The sequence below is a fragment of the Pelobates fuscus genome, chromosome 2, assembly GCF_036172605.1.
Source record: "Pelobates fuscus isolate aPelFus1 chromosome 2, aPelFus1.pri, whole genome shotgun sequence".
Classification (NCBI taxonomy): Eukaryota; Metazoa; Chordata; class Amphibia; order Anura; family Pelobatidae; genus Pelobates; species Pelobates fuscus.
The window spans coordinates 406,591,660-406,607,922 of record NC_086318.1 but is presented as its reverse complement, the minus strand read 5'-3'; the positions used below and the strand labels follow the sequence as shown (position 1 = coordinate 406,607,922).

Below are 16,263 nucleotides of genomic sequence, written 5' to 3'. Positions count from 1 at the left end.
ACCTGAATTTGCGGTTCTCTGGGCACAGTGTCACCTCTGCCAATGAACAATAAACATCAGAACTGGAAGAGTGAGTATGAACAAGGAACATAAGTTGTTTTATGTATGGGTACTTTATAAGGCCATTTAACTTTTTTTTTTTTAAAATATGCTTATGTCATAACAATAGCAACTAAAAACAAACATACCTTTACAGTGGATCTGTCCATTTTTAAGATAGCAGATCTACACCACATACACCTTTTTAGGAGGGGGGGGGGTGAGAAAAAAAAAAAAAACTCTGACTCTAAACCATCAACTATAATTTTTGTGGCAAGACTACATGAAGTAAAAATTAAATTATTTACCGTATATACTCGAGTATAAGCCGACCCGAATATAAGCCGAGGCCCCTAATTTTATCCCAAAAAACTGGGAAAACTTATTGACTCGAGTATAAGACTAGGGTGGGAAATGCAGCAGCTACTGGTAAATTTCTAAATAAAATTAGATCCTAAAAAAAATTTATTAATTGAATATTTATTTACAGTGTGTGTATAATGAATGCAGTGTGTGCGTATGTGTGTGTGTATGAGTGCAGCGTGTGTGTATGAGTGCAGTGTGTGTGTGCATGAATGCAGTGTGTGTGCATGAATGCAGTGTGTGTGCATGAATGCAGTGTGTGAATGCAGTGTGTGCAGGGCCGGTGCAAGGATATTTGCCGCCGTAGGCAAAAAAATTTTTGCCGCCCCCTCCCCCCCCCATATGTCCTGACTTCCCCTCCTCCTCCCTCAGTGGTCCTTACCTCCCCACCCCCGTGTTCCTTCACTCCCCCCCCCAGTGGTCCTGACTCACCCCTCCCCCAGTGGTCCTTACCCTCCCCTCCCCTAGTGGTCCTTACTTCCCCCTCCCCTCCCATAGTGGTCCTTATCCCACCCCCTCCCTCTCATAGTGGTCCTTATCCCCCTTCTCCCTCCCATAGTGTTCCTTATCCCCCCCATCCCTCCCATAGTGGTCCATATACCCCCCCCTCCCTCCCATAATGGTCCTTATACCCCCCTCCCTCCCATAGTGGTCCTTATCCCACCCCCTCCCATAGTGGTCCTTATACCCCCCCCTCCCTCCCATAGTGGTCCTTATACCCCCCTCCCTCCAATAGTGGTCCTTATACCCCCCCTCCCTCCCATAGTGGTCCTTATACCCCCCCTCCCTCCCATAGTGGTCCTTATACCCCCCCTCCCTCCCATAGTGGTCCTTATACCCCCCCTCCCTCCCATAGTGGTCCTTATACCCCCCCTCCCTCCCATAGTGGTCCTTATACCCCCCCTCCCTCCCATAGTGGTCCTTATACCCCCCCTCCCTCCCATAGTGGTCCTTATACCCCCCTCCACCCCATAGTGGTCCTTATACCCCCCCTCCCTCCCATAGTGGTCCTTATCCCCCCCTCCCTCCCATAGTGGTCCTTACCCCCCCCCTCCCTCCCATAGTGGTCCTTATACCCCCCCCTCCCTCCCATAGCGGTCATTATACCCCCCTCCCTCCCATAGTGGTCCTTAACCCACCCCCTCCCTCCCATAGTGGTCCTTATACCCCCCCCCCCCTCCCATAGTGGTCCTTATACCCCCCCCCCTCCCATAGTGGTCCTTATACCCTCCCCCTTCCATAGTGGTCCTTATACCCCCCCCTCCCATAGTGGTCCTTATACCCCCCCCCCCCCCTTATACCCCTTTTTTTTTTTATTATTATTATTTTTTTTATTATTTTATTTTCGTCCCCCCTCCCTGCTTGATATATGGCAGGGAGGGGGGCTCTCCTTCCCTGGTGGTCCAGTGGCAGTTCAGTGGGGGGAGAGGGGGGCTGGCAGAGCTGTACTTACCTGTTCTGCAGCTCCTGTCAGCTCTCTCCTCCTCTGCGCCGTCCGTGCAGCTCCTTCTGTCAGCTCACAGTGTAAGTCTCGCGAGAGCCGCGGCTCTCGCGAGACTTACACTGGGAGCTGACCGAGGTGCTGAACGGACGGCGCGGAGGAGGAGAGAGCTGACAGGAGCTGCAGGAGAGGTAAGTACAGCTCTGCCAGCCCCCCTCTCCCCCCAGTCTGTATTATGGCAATGCAAATTGCCATAATACAGACCTTGACTCGAGTATAAGCCGAGTTGGGGTTTTTCAGCCCAAAAAATGGGCTGAAAAACTCGGCTTATACTCGAGTATATACGGTAGATATGAATAGAAAATTAGCAGCTATTCATGTTGATGAAAGACATGTCATTTGTATAAAACAATGAGACTAAATGGTTTAAAAAGGCATCCAATAGGCACCAAGACCTCTCCATCCTAATTAAGTGGTAAGGGTGCCAAGTCATCCTGCAAGAGAAGGTGTTTGTTACAGTTTATTTTAATGAAAAATAAACACACACAATAATCATTCAAGTGTGACTCAAAGTTTTCCCCAATAGGGAAGCTTGTGTTTGGTCTATTTTGGTGGGAAGGTTATAATATATATATATATATATATTTCTGCAACAGACGTAGGGACCGCACACGATGGGATGGAGAGGAGAGATAGCTTGACAGAGCGCCTGCAAGGGAGAAGATCTTTAAATCTGTTGTTGACACGCTGTACGTGCCAACGATTGACATTAGGCACCTAGAACAGAGTTCTGGGCTGCCCAAGTTGCATGTGCCAGGGGTGTAACTATCCCTCCGCACACAAGTGCAGATTTCTCACTATGTGCAGTGTTTCAAGCTGAAACACCGCATACACATACTCCTACCACCATGACCACTTCAAATCAATGAAATGGCTACTGTTGGTATAAGAAGCCCTTTAACCCCTTAAGGACCAAACTTCTGAAATAAAAGGGAATCATGACATGTCACGTGTCCTTAAGGGGTTAAAGCCTCTATCCTATACAATATACCCACCCCCGTAACCACATTCCTTACGTACACCTAAACCCCCAATACAATCCCCCACTAAAGCCCCCAGCCATACATAGTACACCACAAACATACCTGTTTACACACAAACAGCCTCCTCTAAATAGATACAATCTCACAAGCAGCCTTCAAAAACACAAAATGTACAACACCCGGTCCCACTTTTGACCTCTGGTATCCCACTATTGGTGACACAAATGATAATTCACTAGCAAATGCAGGCACGCATGTCATTAAGTTTGCTTGCACAGAAACAAAAACATACATTTTCCCCTTCAAAGATGACTTTAGCAGAACTCTGCATAAGAGATTCCGTGGAGGGGCATTTTATTTTTATTTAATAGGTGTGGGGGGGGGGAGGGGTTCTTGTTATTGGGGATGACCTAACATCTACTTTCTGGCCCCTGTCCATCCTACTGAGCTGCTTGTCTATTAATTATTATTATTATTATTAAATTTAAAATTAAATTAAAAAATACAAATAAAAATAAAAAATATAAAAAAAAAAAAACACACCACACGACAGGCTGGGTTTAGTTTTAATTCAATGTGCTCTCCTTTAATAAAAGGCCCTATATACAAAAACTTACATGCTCAAATCATCTTAGTCTGAAAGACTGACTGGCCTGTGCCCAACAGATGGTAGAAGACTCCCTGCTGCTTAAAAACCTCTGAATCCAAATTAATTTGTATTTTATTTTTTGTCAGTCACATTTCCTGTGAAGTTAATAAACATACATTATCGGAGTTGGGATAGATTTGCTGCTGCAAGACAGTGTTCATTTTGCCAAATTTTAGTCAACTAAAATTGGAGATTTAGTAGACAAAACAATTCAGATGACTAAAATGTTTTTTTTTTTGTCAAAAGACTCACTAGAACTAAACTGAAATTTTCTGGCAAAACAAACACTGCACGGAGGAGCTGGGGAAGGGGCAAAAGAAACAGACCAGGGCTTGGGAGAGAGAGAGAGACACCTACTGGTGCTGGGAGGACACAGAGAAGCTGGGGAAAAGAGGGCGGAAGAGGCAGATCAAGGCTTTAACCAAACCCATTTTTAGTTGGGCCGACTAATATCTACTGGAGATTTAGTCTACTAAAACAATTCAGATGAATAAAAATTATAAATTTGCTGCAAGAAGATGCCAAATCAATAAAGAGCCTACCTGGTGTAGGTTTTAAAACTTATGTCCAGGCGTGCGTTGAGATTTATAAAACATGAGAAATAAATAAATTAAAAAAAACTAACTTCATTTGTGTTGCAAAGATGTTGAGGTGCAGAGACGGACCTTTTAAGATCAATGTCTGTACTTAAAAAAAAAAAAAAAAAAAAAAAAGTCTAAAAATGTGCCAACAAAGGAAAGGATGCTATTTGGATCCCCTATGCACACATACACACTTTTTAAATTCTTTAAAGAGGCACTCTATGCACGATAACCACTACAACGCATTGTAATTGTTATGGTGTTTTGAGCCTCCGGGTGCAGTCTCCTGGTTTTCTGTCAAACTGTTTGAGAGCAGTCTGCATTCTCCTGTAAGGTTTTGCAGGGATTTGAACAAAGATCTAACCTATTATAGCCGGTTGAATCATACCCTCGAGGTACAAATTAGTGTGTCGTCGTTTGGACTATCCAGGCTATAAGCTTCTCATTAGTAGTCAAACACATGATTCCCGTTAATCAGTCAGGCATACAACCTAACCCTTTCTTGACCTCCGTCATTCCTTAATCCAGTCTTGTTCCAGAGTGACCTTTTTGCACAGTAGATAAGTACCCATCCACTTGCTCAAAAGTTCTCAAAATTACAATTGTACTTAATGTCCCAAAAAAGGAAAAAAAGCTTGCCCTTAAATACCTTACCCTCCCAATAAATCCCCGATCAGGTCTCAACAAGTTTCTGCTCACTTACCTATACAATTTGCATATCAGACAGATCCCCACCAATAAGGACAGTCCAAAGCCGAAATATAGGCAAGTTCTCTCTACATGACTGATACAGTAACACAGACAATTGTCTTGGCCTTCTTTGGGCCTGGTCAGCGAGATGTGGCTGATACCCATCTAGGCACAGTGAGCACTGGGTCCACGTCTGGATTACCCTTTAAGATTAGGGAGCTTGAGTGAGCAGAAATTATTTTGAGCCCTGAATTTCCTTAAGACATTCTCTTTACATTAAAATAGATAAAAACTGACAGATGTTTTGATTATCCTGAAACTTTTCATATTAAATATATTAAACTATTGAATTTAAAGGATGCAACGGTTACCTTATTTATTTACTCCATCCTTTTGTTTGGAATTCTTTCAATAGGTATTCAGAATAGTAGATGTTAATACATTGTTTATTCGTCCTTTTCCCTTGCATTGATTAAAAATCCAAAACAGATCTTCCCGCTGTCAGGAAGAACAAGATTAGCACTTCCTTCTGTTCTTGTATAAAACTTTATTGTCCAGCAATAATGTGTGATCTGTAATAAAAACAGACTGTTACTGAACTTTATGGATTAGGAGCATTCAAGTGTCACAAGAAATATATAAATCTCTATACCAAACTCGACCAGTAATCCCCAGCGCAATATCACATTCTTAATTGTGTTCTGATAACTTAAGATCCTAAAACACAAAATGTAAGATGTCCTGCGGTTATGGAACTAGAAATTCCATGATGCAGTTTGGAAGCTTTCTGAATACATGTTACTCCCCCTGTCTTCTCAAAAAAAAAAAAAAAAAATAATGCCAGAATTCAGCTTTGTTTAATATAAAACTGACCAAGCTCATGGACTGTGCCTCACATTATAAGCACTAGATTTTTCAGTGAGTTTTTTTTTTTTGGTGGAGCTGTAGCATATGTGCTTCATTATGGAATAAAGCACAGTTTGTCATAGATCTGAAAACCTCTAAATTACATGTTTATTTGTATTCTAAAGTGAAAATAAAACTTGACAAAGTGCAAAAAAGGAGCCTGTGGTGGCAAGGCAGAGAAAGGTAGTTATTGTACAGTCAAAGTAGATATTCACTCTGACAATTTAAGGGAGTGCTTTGCAAACCGTGTGCTGGATAGAGAGTCCAGAACAGCAACCGATCTGCAGCTCCATCCGATGCAGAGCTGCACATTGAAGTAGCGGTCAGCGAGCTCCGGCAGTCAGCGTGTTACCAGGGCAACGCTCTGACATTTCCAGTGCCGGAGCTTGCGAGACATCTACCACATAGTCTGCAGCCCAGACCAAAGAGTTTGCCCATGGGACCACTAGGGAATTACTTCAAGACAAAAAAAAATAAAATAAAAATAAAATGTAAGCTTGTTAGCTAAAGCGATTTTAGCTCTGCTACTACTGGAAAATAGACTGCATTTTGGCAGGGCTTAAGTTTGTACTTAAACTGTACTGAATGCATAAGTAACTACGTCATAGTTATTGGTCATACCTTCACCTTCCACATACGATCACCCCTCCACCATGCAACCCTCAAATTAACCCCCCAATCATGTCACACTCACCTGCCATTGCTCTGCTAATTTCCCTTATCACACAATTTAAGTTGATCAGAGTCAAACAAAACATTAGTGCATCTCTCTAGCCAGTCAGCTGCGTTTACAGACTTATGATACAATGCCAAATGAGACAGTGTTGTATGCTAGCTCTCCCAAAGTCTGTGTATAAAGAGTAAATAATGCCTTAAGTCATTTCTAAAAGTATGAGACAAGTGAAAGTGTACTGTGGATCAATAAAGCGTTGGGCCATATTTGAGTTTTTTTTTTTTATTCTAAAATATTACCTTCTACAGTAAACTGTAAAACAGAAATATTGCATATTAATAAAATACAAGGAGTCAAGAGTCACAGGTTTTGTAAACCGACTCCACAGCCCTGGAACGTGCTTAGTCTTTACAGTTCTGTGTTTAGAATTAGAGATGCATACAACAATCTGAATTGAAACCTATTGCATTAATTGAAGTAGATGTTTAGGCAAGAATACCAGTGTTAAAGATTTATTCAAACTTTGATATTAGGGCCTAGGTTTTGCAACTTAATTCACAATAATCCACTTGAGTGATTAAAAGGTTTCTCACCCACTGATCTGCAAAGAAAATCGATACGAAGGGGTTTGTGCTGCATACAACTCCAGTAAGACAGATTAGTCTTTACAGAGAGACTTGTGTTTGAAGACATGTTCATAATGCTAGTTGTTTAGTATATTTAAAGAGCAGTCAAACACATTCCTACTTTGACCCAAGTTTGGTTTTAGCCATCAGACATTTTAGATCATTTTTTTTTTTTTTTTTTTTTTAAATAAAGAAAACACAAAATAAAAAACAAACAAAAACCTAATTAACCCCTTCAGGACGGAGTCAATAGTACACGTTCTGATCAAAACAAAAACTGGAATTTGCGCTATATGTCTGTTCAACCGTAATTCACCTCTTTCATATTAAATGCACCCACACTTATTATATATCATTTTGATCAGGAGAAACAGGGCTTTCATTTCATATCAAATATTTATATATGAAACAATTTAATATGAATAAAATTTAAAAAAAAAACTGAGAAATAAAAAAAATTGTAGTTCCGCCTCACATTTTAACTGTGTTTTAGTGCCCAAAAATTAGTGCACATATTTGTAATCAGCGATGTCTCACGAGTACAACAGTACCCCCCCGTTAACAGGTTTCATGGTGTTTTAGAAAGTTACAGGGTCAAATATAGAACGTTCCATTTTCAAATTGAAATTTGCCAGATTAGTAATGTTACCTTTGAGACGGTGTGGTACCCCAGGAATGAGAATTACCCCGATAATGGAATAGCATTTGAAAAAGTAGACAACCCAAGGTATTGCACGTGGGGTATGTTTTGTCTTTTTTAGTAGCCACTTAGTCACAAACACTGGCCAAAGTTAGCGTTCATATTTGTTTTTGTGTGAAAGCAAAAAAACTAATATTTGGCCAGTGTTTGTGACTAAGTGGCTACTAAAAATGACTGGACATACCCTATTTGCAATACCTTGGGTTGTCTACGTTTGCAAATGGTATGCCATCATGGGGGTAATTCTTATTCCTGGGCTACCATACTTTCTCAAAGGCAACATAACTAATCTGGCAAATTTCAATGTCAAAAAAATGAAATGCAAGCCTTATATGTGACTCTCTAACTTTCCAAAACACCATAAAACCTGTACATGGGAGGTAGTGTTATTCTCGGGAGACTTCAGTAAACACAAATAGTTAAAACAGTAAAACATATTACAACAATAATATAGTCCATAAAAGTGCCGTTTGTTTGTAAAAAAATGCAAAAAACTTCACTTTTACTTAAAATATCATCGTTGTAATACAATTTACCTCACTTGCCGGAGGAGGGCTGCCTGGGCTGTCAGGCAGCCCTCCAGAAGAGGATCGCGGCGGTGGTAAGTACCTCCGAGGTCCTGTGGGCTTAAAGGACCACTCTAGGCACCCAGACCACTTCAGCTTAATGAAGTGGTCTGGGTGCCAGGTCCAGCTAGGGTTAACTAATTGTTTTATAAACATAGCAGTTTCAGAGAAACTGCTATGTTTATCAATTAGTTAAGCCTTCCCCCTAATCCTCTAGTGGCTGTCTCACTGACAGCCGCTAGAGGCGCTTGCGTGATTCTCACTGTGAAAATCACAGTGAGAGCACGCAAGCGTCCATAGGAAAGCATTATGAATGCTTTCCTATGTGACCGGCTGAATGCGCGCGCAGCTCTTGCCGCGCGTGCGCATTCAGCCGACGGGGAGGAACGGAGGTGGAGAGGAGGAGGAGAGCTCCCCGCCCAGCGCTGGAAAAAGGTAAGTTTTTACCCCTTTCCCCTTTCCAGAGCCGGGCGGGAGTGGGTCCCTGAGGGTGGGGGCACCCTCAGGGCACTCTAGTGCCAGGAAAACGAGTATGCTTTCCTGGCACTAGAGTGGTCCTTTAAGCCGTTACGGCGTTCTATGCCGCCGCAACGGCATAGAACGCCGTTATGGGTTTAATCCTCCTGAAAGAGTGAGTGAGTGAGTGTCCCACACCATTTTTATTCGCTTAATTTGACACAGGCATCATATCAATCCCTCCGAAGCTTCAAACAACCAACATCTCTGAAAATAATACATGTTGCAGGGACAAGGACATTGTGAAAGTACAAGGAGGGGAAAAAAAAGGAAAACTTAAAAAGGCCAGTTGGGGGGGGGGGGGGGGGAAATATATATAATTCTTTATTTTACTTTTTTTTTTTTTGCAATGTTAAAACCGAAATCTGCACCCCAGTAAAACCATAAGACTTTCTTTTCCCACAGGAATCACAAATTTGCAGTGATGTTAGTACCGCAAAGGATATAGATCATACAAAATACACAATCCAGCACACTCTGTTATTCACTAAACAATTATTTCAAATCTCCAGATTGTAGTAGTTTTATTTAAAACCATCTCACCTGGACAAAAAATAATGGGAGTTTAGTTACATTATATGATCATATATTGCATAAGCCTGCCACAATGTCAATGTACCCCAACTCATTGGTTTTGCACCCCTCCATGTCACAGGTGCCTCATTCCAGAATCCTATTTAGCCTTGACCTGCAGAGAGTCCCAGGAGGAAGTACTTCCTAAATAAGTGGATTAATCTCATAAAGTAGGACCTGCCAAGAATGGGGTACATTGACATTGTGGCAGGTTTATGCAATATATGATCATATAATGTAACTAAACTCCCATTATTTTTTGCCTAGGTGAGGTGTGATATATATATATATATATATATATATATATATATATATATATATATATATATATATATATATATATATATATATATATATATATATATATATATATATTTTTCTCTCAATTTTTTTTTTTTTTTTTTTTAAATCCAAACTTAAAAGATAACCGAATATCGGCCGATTATATCGGCAAAACCGATAATCGGTCGATCCCTACTAAAATTGCGTAGAGATAGCACTCCCAGGACTACAAAGGTGCAAAAATAAAATGTTTACTTTTATTTTCCAAATTAAAAGTTTAACGTTTCAGTTTGTCACCCAAACTTTCATCAGGAAAGGACTCATCAGGACTTGCATCATTCCTGATGAAAGTTTGGGTGACAAACTGAAACGTTAAACTTTTAATTTGGAAAATAAAAGTAAACATTTTATTTTTGCACCTTTGTAGTCCTGGGAGTGCTATCTCTACGCAATTTTAGTAGGGATCGACCGATTATCGGTTTTACCAATATAATCGGCCGATATTCGGTATTTTCGGCAATATCGGTATCGGCCAATAGGGATAATACCTCCCAGGACCGCCAGGCTCATTACAAGCCCGGCGGTCCTGGGGGGGGCGGGCAGCAAGCGTTTACTCACCTCCCAGCAACTCCTCCAGCTCCCCAGTGTAAATCTCGCGAGACCCGCGGCCGTCAGAGCTGGCCGCGGGTCTCGCGAGATTTACACTGGGGAGCTGGAGGAGCTGCTGGGAGGTGAGTAAACGCTTGCTGCCCGCGCTCCCCCCCCCCCCCCCCCCCCGCATTATACACACACTACATTATATAAACACTACACACACTCTGTTTATATAATGCACACTACACACTCTGCATTATATACATACACTATACAAACACACACACTCTGCATTATATAAACACACTACATTCACTATACACACACACACACACACACTTTGCATTTAGTATATACAGCATTCACTTTACACACACACTGCATTCACTTTACGCACACTACCCACACACTACACAAACACACTGCATCCCCTACACACACACACTACACAAACATACACAGCTCCCCTGTCTAAACACACTGCATCCACTACACGTGGCATGTATATTTTGTGCATTTACCTTTAGAAATAGTTTTTATTTTCCAAAATGGTAAATGTACAGAATATCGGCAAATTATATCGGCTATCGGCCTGAAAGTTCACAGAATATCGGTATCGGCTCTAAAAAAAAAAAAATCAATATCGGTCGATCCCTAAATTTTAGACATATACACACAAAAACACTTTTTAAACTCGTGTCTGTGAAATTGCTAGCTAAATGTAAGTGCACAATACAAGTCTTTGCCTAATTATAACAAGCAATGAGCAATTACATCAGTAATGTGATCACAGTAATTTAGTTTAAAGCAAGCAATAGGAATTATTCGCCAAAATGATAATTATGGAGAAATGGCAACAGAATTAAAACTATTTGATGTTTTCCAGTTTTGCCATTTTTTATTTTTTTTTTTTAAAGATATATTTGTAGCTAGAAACTTACAATGTTCTAGACTAGAGAATAATCCACAATTTTCAGCTTTGTGACCAACCCAAATTAGTGCTTTTGGTAGTGGCCTGTTTTACCACACTGAATTACAGCATAAAGACAACAGCTGGCCCGAATGACTGCTTTCAGCACTGGCAGCAGCCTGATCACTGGCGAGAGGACCGCCAGCAGCAGTTCACAGAAATCTATTTATTCAGTGATGTCATCACGAGAAGCTGGAAGAGAGTTGATTGAATCTGCCACTTCACAAGCTTTTTTTAAAAAAAAAAAAATGAAAAATAGTTTTTCCCCCTATGTTTCACAATATTATGTTTTTGTGAAATCTGAAAAAGGACACCTAAATGTAGAAGTCCAGATCACTTTATTTACCCACTGTGGTGGTTATGATGGTTGGAGTACCCTGGCACCATTCCTCGGTAATAGGGCAAACCATTTTACAACAGTTTTCCCCCTTATGTAGTCTTGCCGGGTCTCCAAAGAATCCTGATTTAGAACATCTGGCTTGTTCAGAACTGCAGAAGCTGAATGCGGATCCGGCCACTCATTCGTTGGCCGAGAGAGTCAGCTGACTGCACTCAGCCAATTAATTTGATTCTGGGCACTGAAATTTGCACATGATTGACATTAGCCAGTCCAGAAATCTAGATCCAGGCCGGCTGATGACACCCCAATGGTGTTACTAGAAGTGTTGGAAACAAACTGTCTTATTCCTTACCCTGAGACACAAAGGAAGACGGACGTAAATTTACTAAGCTGCTTATATCCATTCTGAAACAAACAAGCCAACAAATAATAAAAAAGTTAATTATTCACAATAGCCCAGCTTTACAAATGAGTATTAGGGAAAATTCAGTTTGAACCATGATATGCATGGCATTTAATAAGGCTCTCCATCTCTTCATGTGCAGTCAACATACAGAAACGATCTTTACATTTGCTTGGAATACTGCCAGCACAAAGTATATATAGATTGTAATCACGCCATTTTAAATAACTGACCAGCTCATAGTGAATTTTACCAACGGGACAAATAGAACAGTTAAATGCCAAGGAAGTGAAATGGTGGACAAATTGAATTATAGGGCAGTAAGCAATATTTTATTGTTACTGGTTTAACAAGTTCATTTTAATTCATCTGAACCATGCGAGGTTACCCCTGATAGCAATGTTTTCAAACTTACCCTGCTAACACGGTTAAGAAAACACCAGGCATCTAAAGCAATTTAGCTTGTTCCACTTACGGCTGTCTATGAGAGTGTCTTGCCTTGCCTCAATTGCTTTGGACTACAGTTGAACGGCTGCACCAATCACAGCACAGCTATTCACACACTTCTCAATGAGATGTAATACAGCTAATTAATAAGTGTATTACGTGCATTATTGGCTAACCGCATGCAAGGCTTCTCAATGAGAGCTCTTCCTGAAATCTCTAGAACTGAATAAAACCAGCTGATAAACACCCATGTTGTGAAGGCTTCCAGCTTTGTAACCATAATGCAGCTTAGGGTACTACTATAAATCCTCTTCGATTATCTGTGACCCACAGCACACTTATTTTACATGGTGCGTTTCAGTTTCTTTTTTAAATTTAAAGATTATTGATTTTCGTCTTGTCAATGCCATAAACATAAAACATGAAACAGGGGAGGGGGTCCATAAGAAGCTTTTTACATCAAAGTTCACATTCACAGTTATTGAGATCTCTAGTTGTGCCTTATACCTACATACATTTTTCTATATTCGTAAGTCTGCCTATTCCTTTGTTTTGTCTCTAACGTGTTGTATTGTTACTCATCTGTCCATCATTATCTGGTGATTGACCCTGGGAGCTTAGCACATCTAGTGGCCAAGTCATCAGGGGGTCTCCTGTACCTCTCGCTTCCCACAGCCTCCAAGCCGCAGCTGCTGTGTCTGTCAAGGGGAGGACCCCTCAATAGCAGGTTTCATATAGGTGTTGTGTATCAATGTATTTGCAGACCTCTGCCACTTGTGGTGGTCTCTGATATTTCCATAACCTTGCTATTACCCTCTGGGCTGTCAAAAGAATGTGGAAGGCTAGTTTCTGTATCTCTTTAGGTGTGTTTGGCATGTGTAGTAGAAGGCTCGTTATAGGTTTGAAGGGGAGCTTGGTGCGTGTAGCGTCTCGGATCAGGGGGTTTATGTCTCGCCAGAAGCTGGTAATTTGTTTGCATTGCCACCAGATGTGAAGTACTGTACCCTCTACCTTTCCACACCTCCAGCACTCCGGAGATGAACCTGGGTACAGCTTATGTAAGCGAACTGGTACCATGTACCACCTATATAGGGTCTTCCTATATTGCTCCAGTAGGGTCTCTGACTTAGTTTTTTTGGTCGTCACTATAGCACGCTCCCAATGGTCTTTACTTATGTGACACTGTAGGTCCTTAGCCCAGTGCTTGGCTGGGTTGGAATCTGCAAAGTGTTGTGCGGGTCGGATAAGTTGATAACACCAGGATAGTGGCTTAAATGTTGGTGCCCATGAACCACTAGTGGTCGTCTGTTCCCATTTCGTCATACCGAGGGGGTTTGCACCTGGGGTGGAAGTCTTCTCTGTGTGTTTATGCATGAATGAGCTTAATTGCATGTGAGAGAAATAGGAGGCCACTGGTATATGGAATTCTTCCTGTAGAGCTGGAAAAGTTTTTAGTTTGTTATGCGCGAGTATTTGGTGTAGGTGTGTGACCCCGTTAGCTATCCACGGCTTGGCATTAAAGGTTGGGATGCAGTATGTGATAGTATTGAGCGGGGTGGCTGGTGACAGGGGGGTATGGGTTACTAGTTTATGTCTAAGCTTGTCCCAAGCCTTGACTGCTATTTTCAGCTGCGATGGCATCTGTGGAATCACCGGTCTAAATATTTTTAGGAAGCCACAGTATGGTGGGTACATCAAAGGGCTTTATGGCTTGTTTTTCCATTTGCACCCATTGCGGTAAAGCCGTGTTTGTAAAGTGGGGAAGGATTGCTGCCAATAGTGCTGCGTGGTAGTATGTCTTGATGTCTGGTAAGGCGAGGCCGCCCTGCCTCACCGGTGTTCGTAGCAATGTTCCCTGCACTCAAGCTTTTTGGCCCCCCCACACAAATCTGTTGACATCTTTTTGCGTGTCTCTGAGGTAGGACATGGGTACCTGAATTGGTAAGTTTCGAAACAAGTATTGAAGCCTAGGGAGTATGGACATCTTGATGGTTGCTACTCTCTCGGGCCAGGTCAGAAACAGGGTGCTCCATTTTTTCATTAGTTGGCGGCAGTCCCCCCCCCCCCCCACCCTGACAGTTAGCAGGAAAAGTTCCTGTAGGGTTTTTTGTGAAAGTCAGTCCCAAGTATTTTATTGAATCTGTTCACCATTCAAAATTATGGTCTTTTTTGCGTGCGGTGAGTGTTTGTTGGTTGAGCCGCACTCCCAGTGCCTGTGTCTTACTGGCATTAAGGGAATAGTAGGAAAACGACCCTTATTCCTTTATGAGGTCTAAGATAAGTGGAAGCGACTGCTCTGGTAACACAGAGGAGGATGTCATCTGCAAATGCGCCAATTTTAATTTCCCTGCCATGTAGCTCAATTCCCTGGATACCCTCTCGATGCCTAATTTGGACCAGTAGTGGTTCCAGAGCCAGGACGTATAATAGCGGCGATAAAGGGCATCCCTGCCTCGTACCATTTGTTAGAGGGAACGGGTCTGAGAGAAAGCCGGCTTGTAGTACCCGGGCGGTGGGACCTATGTATAAGGCAAAGATCTGTTTGCTAAATACTGCGGGGATGTCATACTTTAGGAGCGTATGTTCAAGAAATGCCCAGTTCAGTCTGTCAAACGCCTTTTCAGCATCAAGGGCTAGTAAAAGCCCGTCCTGACCCGATCCCCCTCATCCTCTCTAGCACCAAGGAGAGCTTTCGGGTATTGTCTCTGCCCTGCCTACTTTTAACAAAGCCGGTTTGGTCGTCTTCTATGATAGTTGGAAGGATGTGTGCCAGTCTGTTGGCCTGCACCTTAGCATCGGTATTAAGGAGGGAGATGGGTTTGAAATTTTTACAATTGTCCGTAGGCTTGTCAGGTTTCGGAAGCGTCACTATCGTGGCCACCAGCATTTCAGGGGGAAGGGATCCTGTCTCTGTCGCTTTGTGGTATACTTTTAGCAGGTGTGGAGTTAGTATGTCCGTGAATGTCTTAGAATAGATGTTTGAGAGTCAGTCTGCGCCCGGGGATTTTCCCGGGGGCAGGCTCTTAATTACTTCTCGGATCTCCTGCATAGTAATCGGTTCGAGCAAGGCTCTCCTTGAGTTTTGGTCAAGCTTGGGGAGGTCTATACCACGTAAATAGTTACAGATAGCTTGTGTGTCTGGGGTGTTAGCGCCGCCGCTTGAGTCTAGATTGTATAGTTGTTTGTAGAAGTGTGCAAATTCCTGTACTATGTCTATGGGGTTCATGAGTTTGTCTCCTGTGTGCCCCATAAAAGTATGGAATTCTATTAGAGGCCTGCTTTGTCCTGAGTCTGTTGGCCAAGTATTTGGATGCTTTACCACTGTGGTGGTATGTGGTGGCCTTTAGTCTGTGTAGAAAGTATTTGGTCATTAAGCTTGGTAAGGTCCTGGTATAGGTCTCTTAATTTGTCCGCTAGGGCTGACGTGGGTGTCTTTTTGTTCTGGGCCGTGGCTATCGCTATTTGTTTGTGGCAGTCTAGGAGGGTGGTTTGGTGGCGTCTTTTTACGTACGCAGATTGTTTAATGAACTGTCCCCTCATCACCGTTTTATGTGCGGGCCACACAGTGTAGTCCGAGACTTCGCCCGTTGTGTTAGTGAGGAAGTACTCTCTGAGTTCTGTTTATCTAGGAGGAGAGACTCGATTAGTCTCCACGTGCCCCTGCCACGGGTTTGGTATGTGTCTTCCAAGTCAAGATATATTGGGCTATGGTCGGACCACGTTATCTCCCCTATTTTTCAGTCAGTTGTGGTAGGGTCTTGTTATCTATGAAGAATGTATCTATACGTGTGTAAGTGTTGTGGACCCTAGAGTGAAAGGAGTAATCCCGGTCAGTGGGGTGTAGTATTCTCCAGCTATCGT

General features: G+C 42.2%; 1 protein-coding gene across 1 annotated transcript in view; it reads right to left on the bottom strand.

The window, feature by feature from the left end:
* The window catches only part of SOCS5 (suppressor of cytokine signaling 5), a 52,002-nt gene that overhangs the window by 29,244 nt on the left and 6,495 nt on the right, over positions 1-16,263 (bottom strand). The window contains exon 2 of the mRNA XM_063443921.1: positions 5,178-5,378. The gene's annotated coding sequence lies outside the window, so the exon portion shown is untranslated. The remainder of the gene's footprint in view (positions 1-5,177; positions 5,379-16,263) is intronic.